We start from the raw sequence: 15392 nt of genomic DNA on the forward strand, positions 1-15392 counted from the left end.
AACATTGTGACAAAGTTTGGTGAACAGTTAACTGCTCAAGTTAAAAAGCAGACCCTTGCCAATTATTACAATCCCGAGTAATTTAAGGGTCATAACTCCAGAGACATGTTAATATTAATTGCACCTGGAGGATCCAACTGGTTATCAAACTTGACTGATATTATGCCTACATGCAAACATTATTTGTTGAACAAGCAATGGATAAAATCTCAAGAGAGTAGACAGTGTCAATTTTCACAAGTTTTAGCAATTGGGCTATTCCAGAAAATATCTTAAACCCCCTCCCCTGTGGAAGCAAATTTTTTTAGAGACAGGGTTATAGGGTACGTAATTTACAGATAACAGGGAACAGGGTGATGTGTCTAGAGGGAAGGAGGGGGTGTATTTTGTTTGTATATGTAGTGTGGATGCAGTTCTCAATTAAGCCAAGAGAGGGGCTATCTTATAGATAAATAGGAATGGAGGGGGTTATTTGGAGGGATTCGATGGGTAGGGGGCAAGTATTTTTGAGGAAGGGGTCATTTTGAGAAACCGCGGGTCTGTCTCCAGGAGGGGGGATCATTTTCTTTATAAATCTGCTTCCGGGTGGTCGGGTGGTATTTTCTGGAATAGCCCATTCAATGGCCGTAACACAATAGTCTCGAGATCTGGGTCAAATCAGATTTTTACTGATCTTAAGTTGGCAGAGAAATTATGCCCATGATAAACATTTAGTCTAAATAATGAGACCTCTGGTAGACCCTTTTTACATTCTGATATTTCACATTCTACCTAAAGGGATATCGACTAGTCAAAAAATATAATGATTTCAACACAAGTACAATTTTGGACTAGATAAACATTGTGACAAGTTTGTGATTCTGGCTACCATAACTTTACTGACTCTTTTTTTAAATTTATGATTGTCACATCCATTAAGTTATGACGTAACCCCATTAAGTCCAGATACAAGATACAAGAAACTTTATTTAACGTCGGATATGAATTTAACAATTAACAACAGCTTAAAGCTATTTCCCGACAAACAAATGATATAGTAATAACAAAAAAAAAAATAAAAAAAAAAATAAAATAAAACAGCTGTAAAGAAAAAGCACAGTCATAAAAGAGCAAGGGAAGTAACTCTGTTACAGTACATATACATTACTGACTTTGTTACTTCACTTCAAAGCAAAATTCAGTTTAATCACACATGCTATAAAGAGGGATACAAAATAAATAAGCAAAGTAAAAATTCAGTTAATTACAAATAAGCAGATGACATATGGGTATTGTGGCAAGCGTAAGACAAAAACCCTATCAAAGTAAGTATCCCAAAAAACTACCAAAAAAAAGGTGTAGATTTTGGAAAAGGGCCTGGAAGGGTCATTCACTTCACCACGCCCTTATCTGTCATCTACCCTATGTCACATTCATATCATTTTTACCTCGACTGGCTACGCCAGTGGTACGGCCACTCCACACGCGCTGAAGCTACACCAGACGAGGAAAAAAAGAAGCAAGCAAGTTAAAACATAAAAAACACAACAACTTACAGTACATATTTACATAAAATTAACTAAACTAAGACAAACTAAGAGAGGAGCACATTATTAATAATAGGCTTTTAAAAGCACATGCAAACTAATACTAGGGAATCTAAACTAAAACTATAAAATGCAACTAAGAAATTAAAAATGAGGCATGAAAAATATAATACAGAAAGAAAAATAAAACCTGTGGAAAAGCTGCTGATCTTGACCTATCTATCTATCTATTTATACTGCAACACTCCTCTCTGTGAGTATTATGTGCAGCTGCGCGCCTGTACAAGAAGTTAAAAGTAGATTGGATACGAGGATAAAAGTAATATAATTATGGTGTGTATTGCAAGTATGAATACAGTTGACAGTGTTAAAAACAAGAATGATTTACAGATAAAAGTAGTTTAAAAACAGGTCTATCATGTTAAGCATTGTGTACAAGTTTGGTCACACCCTGCTTAAACTGATTCAGGGTGGGGGCTTGCACAAGTTGTACTGGAAGGGAATTCCAAAGCACTATGGTGGCTGGAAAGAAAGAGTACTTACAGTAATTACTGGGAGTGAGGATCTGAGTATAGGAGTGGGGATGCATATGTCTTGTTAGACGGGATGGGGGGCTGACATAGGGGGGGAGTGGCACAGCAACCAAACCATTCACTATCTTGTAGAACATAAGGAGGCGTGAATCAGATATCCTATCTTCAAGGGTACGCCATCTCAGCTGACATAGCATGTTTGTGACACTGCTGTAAGGGGAGTAGTCATAATTAACCCATCGCGCTGCCCTCCGCTGAATCATTTCGATCTGGTGGATGTTTTGTTGGGTGTAAGGGTTCCAAACACAGCTAGCATATTCTAGCTGTGGCCTGACTAGGGCTTTATAAGCTACTTCTCGAACTTTTGGGTTCTTGCATGGGATATTTCGCTTGATGAAGTTTACTGTTCGGGTAGCTTTGGACGTGACTAAATTGATGTGTTTATTCCAATTAAGATCTGAGGATATAGTGACCCCAAGGTACTTTGCATCAGGAACTGTTTCCAAGACTTGGCCATGGAGAGTGTACTTTGATTTGAAAGGGTTTTATGACCTTGTTATGTTCATTACAGTGCATTTTGAGGGGTTGAACTCCATGTCCCACTTACTTTCCCATAGCTGTAACCTATCTAAGTCTTGCTGGAGGATGTTTTCTTGGGCAGAACTATTTACAGTTAAATAGACAGCAGTGTCATCGGTGAATAAACGAACCTGTGAAGTCAGATTTTCAGGCACGGCCTAGGACGGAGCCCTGTGGGACTCCGGACGTTACTGGAACTTCTTCTGATGTTTCACCATTCACAAGGACAGACTGGCGCCTGCCAATCAAGAAAGACTTGAACCATTGCAACATGGTGCCTTGAATGCCATGTTGATGAAGTTTGTACAGAAGTTTCAGATGGTTAACCTTATCAAATGCTTTAGAGAAGTCCAGAAGGATCAAGTCCGTCTGGTGGCCTTGAATCAAGTTTCGAGATAGATCTTCTACAAATTTGAGTAACTGCGTTTCGCATGACCTTTTCTCTCTGAACCCATGCTGTAGGTCATAGAGGACATTGTTAACCTGGAAGTGCTTGGTAATATTAGAGGCTATGATGTGTTCCAGTAACATACAGAGTATACAAGTTTGGGAAATAGGCCGGTAATTTGCAGGATTGCTTTTGTCACCCTTCTTAAATAAAGGAGTGACATTGGCCTTGGTCCAGTCAGCTGGGATAGTGCCCATGTCAAGGGACCTTTGAAAGAGCTTAGTGACTAGTGGTGAGATTTGTTCACTAAGATTTTTAAGAAGGATTGGCTTTAGACCATCGGGACCACATGCTTTATCTATTTTTAGGGACGAAAGGAGTTTCTGAACACCATTTATGCCTATAGTGACCTTTGGCATTTGGGGATATTTTGGTTGGTAATCAGGGTAGCAAGACGTTTTGACCCCTTGACATTTTGACCCCTAATAAAATAAGATGACACCTTGACCCCTTGACACTTTGTCCCCTATTTTCAATTTTTTCATAGTGACACTTTGACCCCTAATTTTTTTTTTATTTGCTTGGTTTAATTGAAAAATTTACATGTTATATGTCAATGTGCAGTATCTATAGTTAGCTTTTACAGTTTTTGTTGAATATTGACAGATATTCTGGCTCAAATATTTAACATTATTTTAGTGTTTTAAAAGGAACAGACATCAGAAAATAATACAATTTTAATCACATTATTTGAAGATTTTGACATCACAAGACACATCAAAGAATATGTAAAAAGGCGATAATGATATATAAATGGTAAGTATAAATGCTGTATTAAAATATAGAATGACTTTGAATCAAAGAAATCACTGATTTCAATTTTATGTAAGTGGGCTAATTTGCAAGTAATTATAAGATAAAGGTAGACTCATAGAACATGTCAGTCAGGTAAGTGTAAAATGTTAGCTCTATATCTCTATATTACCATGGTTACATTAATATCTAACTGAGTCAAACTGATATTGCATTTTGTAAATTCATTTGTGTATCTGGACTGCATTGTCTGATTAATGTTCTGTTTACTCATAATAAATTGAATCTGACTTATTCATTTGAGATGTTTGTCGGAATTACACACATTTGGCTATGTTTGGTAAGATGTTGGAATAAGTGCAATTATTTTCCACTAAGCTATAAATATTATAAGAGTTGTTGGACAACCCAAGGACATATTTTATCACACAAAGCAGTGTTTATATAATTGTACATTATAACATGTTTTGTTGCATTAAAAAATGTCAATGATAAATATATGCAAAATGATATTATAAGATTTACTAAGTATAATAGTATTGTAGTTATTGCAGTCAGAATAGATAGAATATCAAGGATGTGTTTGTTGATTTATTAATGTAAATGAATATATATTTTGTGGAGTGTAAAATTTCACTAATAAGATTTGAACAATTAAAGTCTAACACTTATTATAATAGCATTTTATTTCACGTTTATCAATTTTTCAATGTATTTTCATAAAAATGATATTTCAATATTAAACTAATTTCAAATATAAAATTATTCAAAAATAACATCAATTACAATTATTCTTAAACAGATTATCAAATTTATCTATCATTTAATTTATTGTTTAAAGGCATACTTGAACTCCATCAATAGGGTGGTGATTGGATTAAAAACTTACTGAGGTGTGATAATTGGATTACACTGCACTGTAAACTGAAGTGTGCCCCTAATTACTCTAATCTAGGTACAATACAATAAACATGTTACCTAATGGGGTCTCACCTTCACAACATGTAACTAGTAGGTACTGTATATTAATTGAAATGTACTAGTATGTTGTTAAAGGTTATCGGGCTAATTTTTTATGAAAATTCCTTAAAATCAAAATGTTTTTTTTTTATCTAAGTTGAATATATTTAAAAGTTCGAAGATAGTGAATTAACTTTACAGAAAATGTGAGCAAAACAATAAAGTGATTTAATTAATCATAATAATTCAATAACCTTACACACATTTATATACTGATACAACTTCTTTGATACTGTCCATCATTCGTCATGTGAAGGAGCACGGTCTCACCAAAAGTTACCAGAACAGGACAACCGTTCATCAGCTGATAAGCAAGCTACTTGCTCTTCCTTTTCTACCGGGTCGGGACATCGAGAGAGCGTTCCAACGTCTGAGGGACCGCGCCATGACCAGCTCGCAGCCAGTGAGGGATCTCTTCCAATACGTCTGGGACCAGTGGTTGTGCTCAAGTTTGTGGACGGGCGACGAGTGGAGTGTCTACAGGCAGCCTGTACACACAAACAACGACAGTGAGGGTTGGCACCGGCGCCTCAACCAGAAAGCTGGACGCAGCACGCTCCCATTCTTTGTGCTAGTTCCACTTCTTCATCAGGAAGGAAAGTTGGTATCAATCACTGTTGCTCTTGTCTCTCAACAGGCAGTGATCAGAAACCGTCGTCAAGTGTATGTGTCAATGGACAATCGTATTGGCGAGCTTTGGGACAAGTACGATGACCATGACATCGTGTGTGAAGACTTTCTTGCCCGGGTTGGTGAGATCTATGGCCGTATGTAAATCTAAAACTCAATTAAATTGAAAAAACAGTGCCAGTGCTTAATAATAGACTGACCAGTGCTCATCATGTAAATAGTGTACAAAGTGTATTATGTTTTATGTGATGTATTTTTCTTATTTGTGTCTTTGTTGTCTTTTGTATAATGTTTAATATTTATGTTGTCTGTTTCATGTAAATAGTGTACAAAGTGTACTTATTCAATGTATTTTATGATTTATGTGATGTATTTTTCTTATTTGTGTCGTTGTTGTCTTTTGTTTGACTTTTCTGTTTTACAGTATTCTGTCTTTTGTATAATGCTTAATATTTATATTGTCTGTTTCATGTAAATTGTGTAAAAAGTGTACTTATTCAATGTATTTTATGTTTTATGTGATGTATTTTTCTTATTTGTGTCTTTGTTGTCTTTTGTTTGACTTTTCTGTTTTACAGTATTCTGTCTTTTGTATAATGTTTTATATTTATGTTATAATTAATGTTTTATATTTATGTTGTCTATTTCATGTAAATTGTGTATAAAGTGTACTTATTCAATGTATTTTATGTTTTATGTGATGTATTTTTCTTATTTGTGTCTTTGTTGTCTTTTGTTTGATTTTTATGTTTTACAGTCTTCTGTCTTTTGTATAATGTTTTGTATTTATGTTTTCTGTTTCATGTAAATAGTGTAGCGTTACTTGTATTTATTTATAAAAATGTACATTTATGAATAAAGTAGTATACCAGTAAATGACATACTGAGAAATTTTCCTCACTTATCAGGGGAATGAAGTGTGCAAATACTACGATTAAGTCAGTTTCGCTGTTAGCGTTTTCTCCCCTTAGCGCTCTGATAACTCTTATCTCAAACATTGATCAAGTAACAAGACATCATCTCTTACATGCTTGATTGTCTATATACTTTCAATTAATATAAATGAATAGCATTCTTTATTCGGAATGTGAATGTTGTGACTGATGTTTTTCTTTAAACAAAATATTTTAGCAGTTTATTTTCTGTGCTTTGCACGAAACAATGGATACTTTTTCGCACTGTTTCATTAGAAATTTATTCGTTTTATAGATTTATAGATTTCTGATCTGAAATTTTAATCCAACAAAAGTATTTAAACTGTACGAGAGGAAAATATTTCAATACAAGATAGTGATGTGTTTTGTGATAGTATTTATTATCAGATCAGAAATCAGATTTTTTTTTTTAATAATTGATGTATTCTTCAGACTGAATGACAAGCGGATAGATCTATCAAGTTTACCAAATCTATTCAATAATTTCATTGCACATCTTTTAATAATATCATGTATTGGTATTCAAACAAATCAAAAGTATACATGTGTATGATGTATGGATGAATGGCTATACCCTGTTTTAAATGTACGCATGCAGCTATGATGAAACATAGAGTTCTTATGAAATTTGATAATATTGAATTAGGTACATTATATACAATATCTGCACATCTGTTTATAATATATCATCTCCAACACCATTCCCCTTATTTTCAGAGTCCTTATCTTTGCATCATCTTAACACACACTTATCAATAAGCATCAGTAGCTTTGCGGAGTAACTTTTGTAGTGATTCCTAGTGATTTCAGTCTTGTTTTAAGTTCTTCTGTGGTCATTTCACAGGTTTTTCTGCGGGTTTTTCATTTTCTTTTTCAAATTGCTTTAAAACTTAATTACTGACAAACTTTATGTTATGGACACACATTAGAATTTGCTGTTTTTAATGCTTTTTACGATGAAATATAAAATATAATTCCTTGTGCTTGTATTTGTATCTATAGTTATATTATTTTATGAATGTTTGCCCGGTCCTGAAGATTTTAAACGACATTTTGTAGAACGGTTTTAAGTACGTAGAAGAATGGTCACCATAGAGTTTTTCATTGATAAATCATGATAAGTGTGACACGTTTTCCGTCTTTTACAGAAAAAAAAAATATATAAAAAATTGTCAGACAGATGACTCGAACACACTACCCTGCGGCTAGTGGCAAAACGTTTTGTCCGCATGATACATGATGGTATATAATTAGCATTTCAATAGTTATATCGTTGTTCAGTTTCGGACACCGAAAATTTATTTACGAAAACACAGAGAAAACAAGAAAAAAATAATAAAACCTAAAATGCTGGCCCAAAAGAACACAGGTGGTAATTATCAGTTGTCGATTCTCCATTCATTATGAAACACACGTGCATCTGTCCACTGTTAATTACATTTAATTAAGAGATAAACATCTTTTTGGCGTAAAACGGCACGCACTAGAAAACTGCTATCAATTTTGTAATCTCATATTAATTCTTTGAAATAAATCACGCATTTAAATTCAAATACTTATGTCATACATCGACACGTGTCACGATGTTATACCTTTCATTCATACATGCCGTGATTCGGATGGCAACATACGTGTCCCTTTAGAATATAATTAACATAATTTAATTTCTGCGTACACTGATTTAAGGCATATGACCATAAAATTTATAATGCTAATATTTTGTCAATACAATACGCTGTCCCGTGCCACGGCGATATACATGTATACAAGAATTAGGATGCTACCTGACCAAAATGACATTTTAAATTTAATAAATAAATTAATTGAATAAAGTTTAAATAAACTAATTTACTGAAACACCCGGTCATTTTGTCAAAATAAGTCATAATAAATATATTGTATTATTATTTTGGTTATTACTGTAATGCAATTACAGAGCTGCTTTCACTTTTATTTTCGAATTTTAAAAAGAAAAAAAAAATTAAAAGAACAATTGTCCTGCGACGGAACGCACCTAAAAATCATGCTTAATTCTGTTAAATAATCATACAATCATGTATTCCTATTCCGACACGGCTCTATCTTATCGTTAAACTTAGCACGTTTTTGTCAATATACAGAAAGCGTTGAAACTCTGTTTTTAAACTAATTTAGAAGCAAGAAAGAAATAACTTATTTTATAATAAAATATATGTCTAGAATGTGCTTAGCGGGAACTTTCTAAATATATCAGGGATGGAAATTTAACTTTAATATTTCCATCAAAAATAATCAGTAAAAACAGGGTTATCGTGTAATTCTGCCAAATATATATAGGGAGTATATTGAATTTGAGAGACTTTTTTCAAACGAATTTAGAAGCAACCAAATATTGACTTATTTTGAAGAAAAATATACCAACGTAAAGGTATTGAATTGTTTTTTAAGGAAATATCAGGGATGGTATAATAGAATAAATAGAAATGTGTAATTTATGACATTTTCTATGGTAAATGTATCATTTTCCTATATAAATCAATGTAAGTTTAGGAATAGGATTTATCAGTTGCGCTGTCTGGTGGCTTATCAGAATATGTGCCGTAGATGTACTGATAAGATCGCCAAAGAGGAGAATTGTTCAACATGGAAGTTTCGAACAGAGAGTTATTTTATTATTTCAATTAGTAAATGAAGTTATTTATATCTAATTACTAACATGATTAGTAATTTCATCTAAATAATTTCTTAGATAACTGCAAACGTTTGTGAAACATCATTGTTAATAATACCAACACTCATAAACCAACACTCATAAACCATACTTTGTCACCTACTCATAGCCTAGAACTTGTACAAGTCCATCAATACAGCTTTTATCAATGACTTACATGCACATTAAGAAATTAAACTGCAGAAAAATATACCCCTAGCCACAAAAAATCTAAGGGGTCAAAGTGTCAAATAAAAAAAAAGTAGGGGTCAAGGTGTCACTGAAAATAGGGGTCAAAGTGTCACTAAGGGGTCAAGGTGTCATCTTTGGTAAAAAAATTTAAGGGGTCAAACTGTCAAGGGGTCAAACCGTCTGACATTCGGTAATCAGTTGGTATGGAGAGTAGAGACTGCACTTTAATTTTACAGAGTTGGCCCAATTTGCGAGGTGACATATTGGGGTGAACACGTACGGACTGGAATTGACGACTGAGGATATTGGCCTTCTTTTTATCATCCGTATGAATTTGACCGTTTTCTAGGAGTGGGGAAATGCCTTGGGAGTCTTGCTTGGCATTTTTGGCAAGGGAGAAAAGTTTCTTACGAGAGAAATTTTGACCTGCATACATGTTTGTGGGTTATCCAGATAATCTTGACATATACCTAGGCCTAAAATCTGCCATAAAAAAATAACTCTATAAAAACTGATTTAGCAAAACTAAAAAAAAAGTGTGTCACATAGTACATCACGTTTTCACAGGCGTTTGTGTGGGAATTACAATACTCAATCAGTCAATAGCAAGTGACCCTACTCTATCCGAAAAATGTTTAATCCGAATACTGCTTATATTACTGAAAACCAGTTGAATCAGATAGTCTTTTTGGACTTAATCATGCCGACAATGAATTTTTGTAAAAAACATAATTATTTATCATGTTTAGGCTAAATGACAGTACGTCAAACCTCCCGGCTTTAAATTAATTTAAATGTGGACAGTTTACCTCGGGTATTTCTTAGATTATCACCGTTTTTAATTATGGGCTAAACAACACCAAAATCCTTCTTTCTCACAGGTAGACTGTAACTAAATATCATGAATAAATATGACGTGTGGTAAAAGTCTAGAGCTATGAAAATAAGACTTGTATATATAATTGATATATTTGTAGAAAAATATTGATCAGAGTCCCAATCCTATGCAAAATTATAAACATGCTGTTGAACAATGGGAATTTGACAAGATTGTCAGCATGGACTTCAACCTTGATAAACGTAATTGCGAACTGCTGAGTCAGAACTGGCTTCTATACCACAAAAATGCAGTATCTCCCTGCTTCTAACTACAGCACTGTAATTTTTTATTCTCTCATCACTGCAACTAGTAAGATCTGTCTCACTTTTAAAATCTTTAACAAGAGAATTTCTCCACAAAAATTTATTGAAAAATTACAGCCAATTTGCTTGTTCGGAACTAGTATACAACAGATAGGCCTAAAGATGAAGATGTAGATATTCATCGGGTGTAGTGAATAAAATCTATAAAAGATCCATTGGAAGCAAAGAACGCCAGATTAATAGCAAATACGATCTAACCGAGTGTCTTCGCGGGAGCAGGAAAAATGTATACATTTTATGTCCCTGGTGAGAGGTAACGAAATATGCAACACCATTCACGCCACTAGCTCCGACTTAAGCGGAATTTAGTTACAGGAAATTTGAATATACTCCATGATTGTAAAGGCCCAGAAAATGACAACACTGAGTGTAACACAGACACACATTAAATGTCACACTTGTGGTTTAGAGAGGATAGGTAAGGTAAAGGTAGGTAGGTTACAGGTAAAGGTACATACATAGCATGGCCCATTTTCTGTTCAGTTTACCAGGAACCTACATGATTCGATAATTAAGATGTAAAAGTAAAACTATGACAGATTTATAGTCATACATATAACTTATAGGCAGTGTGAAGATGAAATGAATACATGCATTGAGACACTGTTATTTAAATTACAATTAACAGTTAAAATTCATACTTACTTTATCATTAAAATTCAAGATAAACCAAGTATGATGATATGAAAAAGTTCAGACATTGACAATTTGATTTTTTACAGCCTCAGTGGTAAAGTTTATTCATTGAATTTATATCTCTGATTCCTATTAACTTGTATGAGCCGCGCCATGAGAAAACCAATACAGTGGGTTTGCGACCAGCATATATCATGAATACTGAGATAAATGTCACAGTGTGAGAAAGATGTGCAGTCAGTCCGGGGCTCAAACCCGGGACCTCTCGCTTACAGGGCGAGTGTTCTACTGACTGAGCTAACCGGTTGCCTGACACATCTTCTCCCCTAACATGACCAAGTTCGTTCCGTGACATATACCCCCCACAAATTGGATACTCGTCCTCGAGTTCCGGAGGTACATAATATTGCATGCGCCGTAAGACTGACTAAGCAAGCATGCCACGGTCCTATGTTGGGCGCCATATGTCAACAGTATGAGAAAAATGTGCAGTTAGTTCTGGGCTCGGACCCGCTTACAGGGATAGTGCTCTACCGACTGAGCTAACCGGCTGCCTGACACATATTCTCCCCTTACGTGACCAAGTCCGTACCGTGACATATGATATAACAGTTGTAATTTGTGTTTTGAAATCGAAAAAATATACATTGTACCTGATGCTAATTCAACGTCAATAAGTATGGCGTGACTTATCCGCTATCCTCGGTGTTTACCGCAGTAGTGTTATGAGCTGAAAGTGCAGACACGCCTCGATACATAAAGTTGATATTTTTTTTAAATATATATATAATTATATATCTGTTTACGTTGTGTATGTTAAAGACCTGCTCCAGTCCTACTTTTTAACCTTAATTTGTCACTGAAAAATCATGAAAATCCTGACTATGAACAGTGACGCCTGTCAAAATAGAGTCTAGTTTATATAACATTCTATAAAAAAATACCTGTTGTTTTGTGTGCTAAAGAATGGCGCGTGGCCGTTATTTGTTACCTATTGTAATCATGGGTTACATACACATACGATGATACGATGACGATGGAGCGAAAATGACGACATCATGATAGTGGTACGATAAGAAGAATTCTTGCGAAGTTAACATATATAGACGGAATGTATATCACGTTTCCGCCATCTTTCCATCGTAGTATCACTCATTCGTCATCACAACTTCTCTCCTTCACCAATTTGCCGTCGTACTGCAGCACCATCACCATCCTGGCCATACCGCTTGTACATGTTACGACAGTGATAACAGGGTGGTCAGAAAGGAATAATTAAACCCGTTAGAACTTAAAGGCATAAATGAACCTACTGGAATTCTAGCATATCCGGTATTCTGTATTCTGTTCTTGAACTAAGCTTGATTTCGAAAGGAACTGATAATTAGTAAATGATGATTTGGTTGCAAGATTAATTTTGTAGTATATCGTAATGAAAAGTACTATAAAACTTTGAAACAGTTTACACGTACATATGTAATTTATGTCTGGAAATGGGTAGACTTACAAAGTCTGTTGAGATCAAATAATCTGTAATAATATTAATTTCTTTCTTTATTCTGACACTGATATTTTCTAAGAAAACTCATTTTCTCCTCAGGTCATCTCAACAGACAGAAGCAAGAAATCATGATTGTAAATTTTTCTCAGGAAGTGCTATCAGAGAGGATTGATTTTATGGCCAATTGCTTTGCGTTTAACGACTCTAACGACTGATGCCAGTCTAGGACTCTTCTTTGTAATTTCTAACAGCTTTTATATTAGCATTTCAAAATCTAAAATCCTTATACAATGTTCTCTAACTAATTTTAAAATCATTATAGACTTAAAGACTGCTGTTTTTCAAATATATGTACATAAAGTGTAGGCCTGTAAATATCAAACATTTTTATTTTCTATGTTTGAGCTGGACCTTTCTAAAGATGTACTAGTATCACTTTCTATATGATGTCTATCGTTGGTTACAATCCATGCACTGTACAGGTTTAGTTTTGAATGGAATAAGCACAAATACTTTAACCATCTTAACATAATTATGAAACTATGAAACCAGGGGTCGTGGGTTCGAACCCCCGCTCCTCCAACTAACAGTGCTTACATTGCGAGATGAGTACCTTGTACAGGTGCTTTACACTGAGGCGCAAATAAACCAGGGGTTTTTTATTTTGGAATTGGGGCATCCCCTGTATCTAACACTTTCCACCCAATAAAAAATTACTAACAGTCTTCTGAGGGAGTAGCCCAAATAAGCTACCGGTGGCGACTATAGTAGGGGTTGTTAGGTCCGAAGCCTTAAATATATGCACAGTTCCTTGCCTGTGACTTTTCTTAATGTCCTTCTTATATTATTTTTATTTTATACTACATTTATGATATCAAATTATATATTGTCTTGTATACATAATTATCTTTATAGTCGTGTTTGCGTAAATAAGTATATACAGGACAATTATTAACCCTTACCCTGCTAAATTTCTATAATGAACTTGTCCATCTTTCAATTTGGACTGTATCATTAATTGTTATAAGGTGTGCTTACCAAAATGATACTGGCTGTAAAAGGATACTGACTGACTATCGATCTATGCAGATTTTGATCAGACTGCAAGGATGTGTAGGCTGGTCATGCTATACACTGGTCGCAATGGCAGAATCAATCGTGCCCAGCATGTACGGGTTAGGCGTTCCAGTTTCACAGAGGAAGAACATCTCAGAAATTTTGAGGAAAATCTTTGCTATTTATTTTTGGGGTTTGTTTTCATACTTATTTTAAGTCTAGTTAAATTGTACACTGTTAATTCAAGATCACCGGTTTTTTTAATGAATTTGTGAAATTAAATGAAGTGGACTCACTTGAAATATCAATAATTCTCTTCGTCTAAATGAAACTTTAAACAGTAATTTCCAAAACAGACTTAGTTGAAATAGAAAGCAGTCGTTTCAATATGCTGATTTTGTGGTACAAACATATCATTTACAGAGGTAACACAGCATTTTCCATATGTTCCATTATCAGCAATGTTCCAAAGATTGTTGTATAATACTTTTCCAATTCTTTATGTTAATTCAGTTAAAGCCTGCATCAAGATACGAGCCATGTTATTTCATCAAATTCATGGGCTTTATACAGTTTTGATTTAATGAACGATAACTCTTACATTAAAACGACAACAAAGTAGTCTCAAAACTAGTATGAGCCGCGCCATGAGAAAACCAACATAGTGGGTTTGCGACCAGCATGGATCCAGACCAGCCTGCACATCCGCGCAGTCTGGTCAGGATTCATGCTGTTCGCTAACAGTTTCTCTAATCCCAATAGGCTTTGAAAGCGAGCAGCATGTATCCTGTCCAGACTGCGCGAATGTGCAGTCTGGTCTGGATCCATGCTGGTCGCAAAGCCGTTATGTTGGTTTTCTCACGGCACGGCTCGTATAATGAACCAATTTTAAAAAGCTTTATCAAATATCAATATTTAAATTCTTTAGTGATCAAAAAGAGATTTTGTTAAATGCCGTTAGATTTGATCGTTTGGGAAACACGAGAACAATGCGCAAACTGCCAGGAAAAGTAATAAATTAATATCATCAATTACTGACATGCATGGGTTAGTTAATCAATTATGCTTGAAGGGCCTCCGTGGCCGAGTGGTTAAGGTCGTTGACTTCTAATCACTTGCCCTTCACCAGTGTGGGTTCGAACCTCACTCGGGGCGTTGAATTCCGGGGTTTTCCCCCATCATCAAAGCTGGAAAGTCGCCAAATGACCAAAAATTGTGTCGGTGCGACGTTAAACCCAACAACAATTATGCCTGTACAGCAAAACCTGTATTTAAGCAGCCAGTCTGGGAAACTTGACTGGCCAAAATGTCTGCTTTAGGCAGGTGACCATATAACGCTGGTAGGGATTTTTACAGTCATTGCCATTGGCTCTTTCTCTTCTGACTTTCAAACAACTGTCAAACTTTAGACAAGATATTTCTTTAAGATTTGATAACAATTATTCGGGGCTGTGTTTTAACCATGTATAAGTGCATCTTATACCAAAATAAAATTACCTCTTATCTGTTATTCTTTGGTTATGTAGTAGTATTTATCATACTTCAATTTTGCAAGTGCACGTTTTTATAATGTAGTAAAATTTTCAAAAGAAATAAATATGTTTGCAACACTCGGCAGGCGCGCCGACACAAGGACTGCGTGTTTATAACATTTTCGACACAGTTGTGTAATTTTTGTAATTTGTTACACG

The sequence above is a fragment of the Mercenaria mercenaria genome, chromosome 8 (genome assembly GCF_021730395.1).
Source record: "Mercenaria mercenaria strain notata chromosome 8, MADL_Memer_1, whole genome shotgun sequence".
NCBI lineage: Eukaryota > Metazoa > Mollusca > Bivalvia > Venerida > Veneridae > Mercenaria > Mercenaria mercenaria.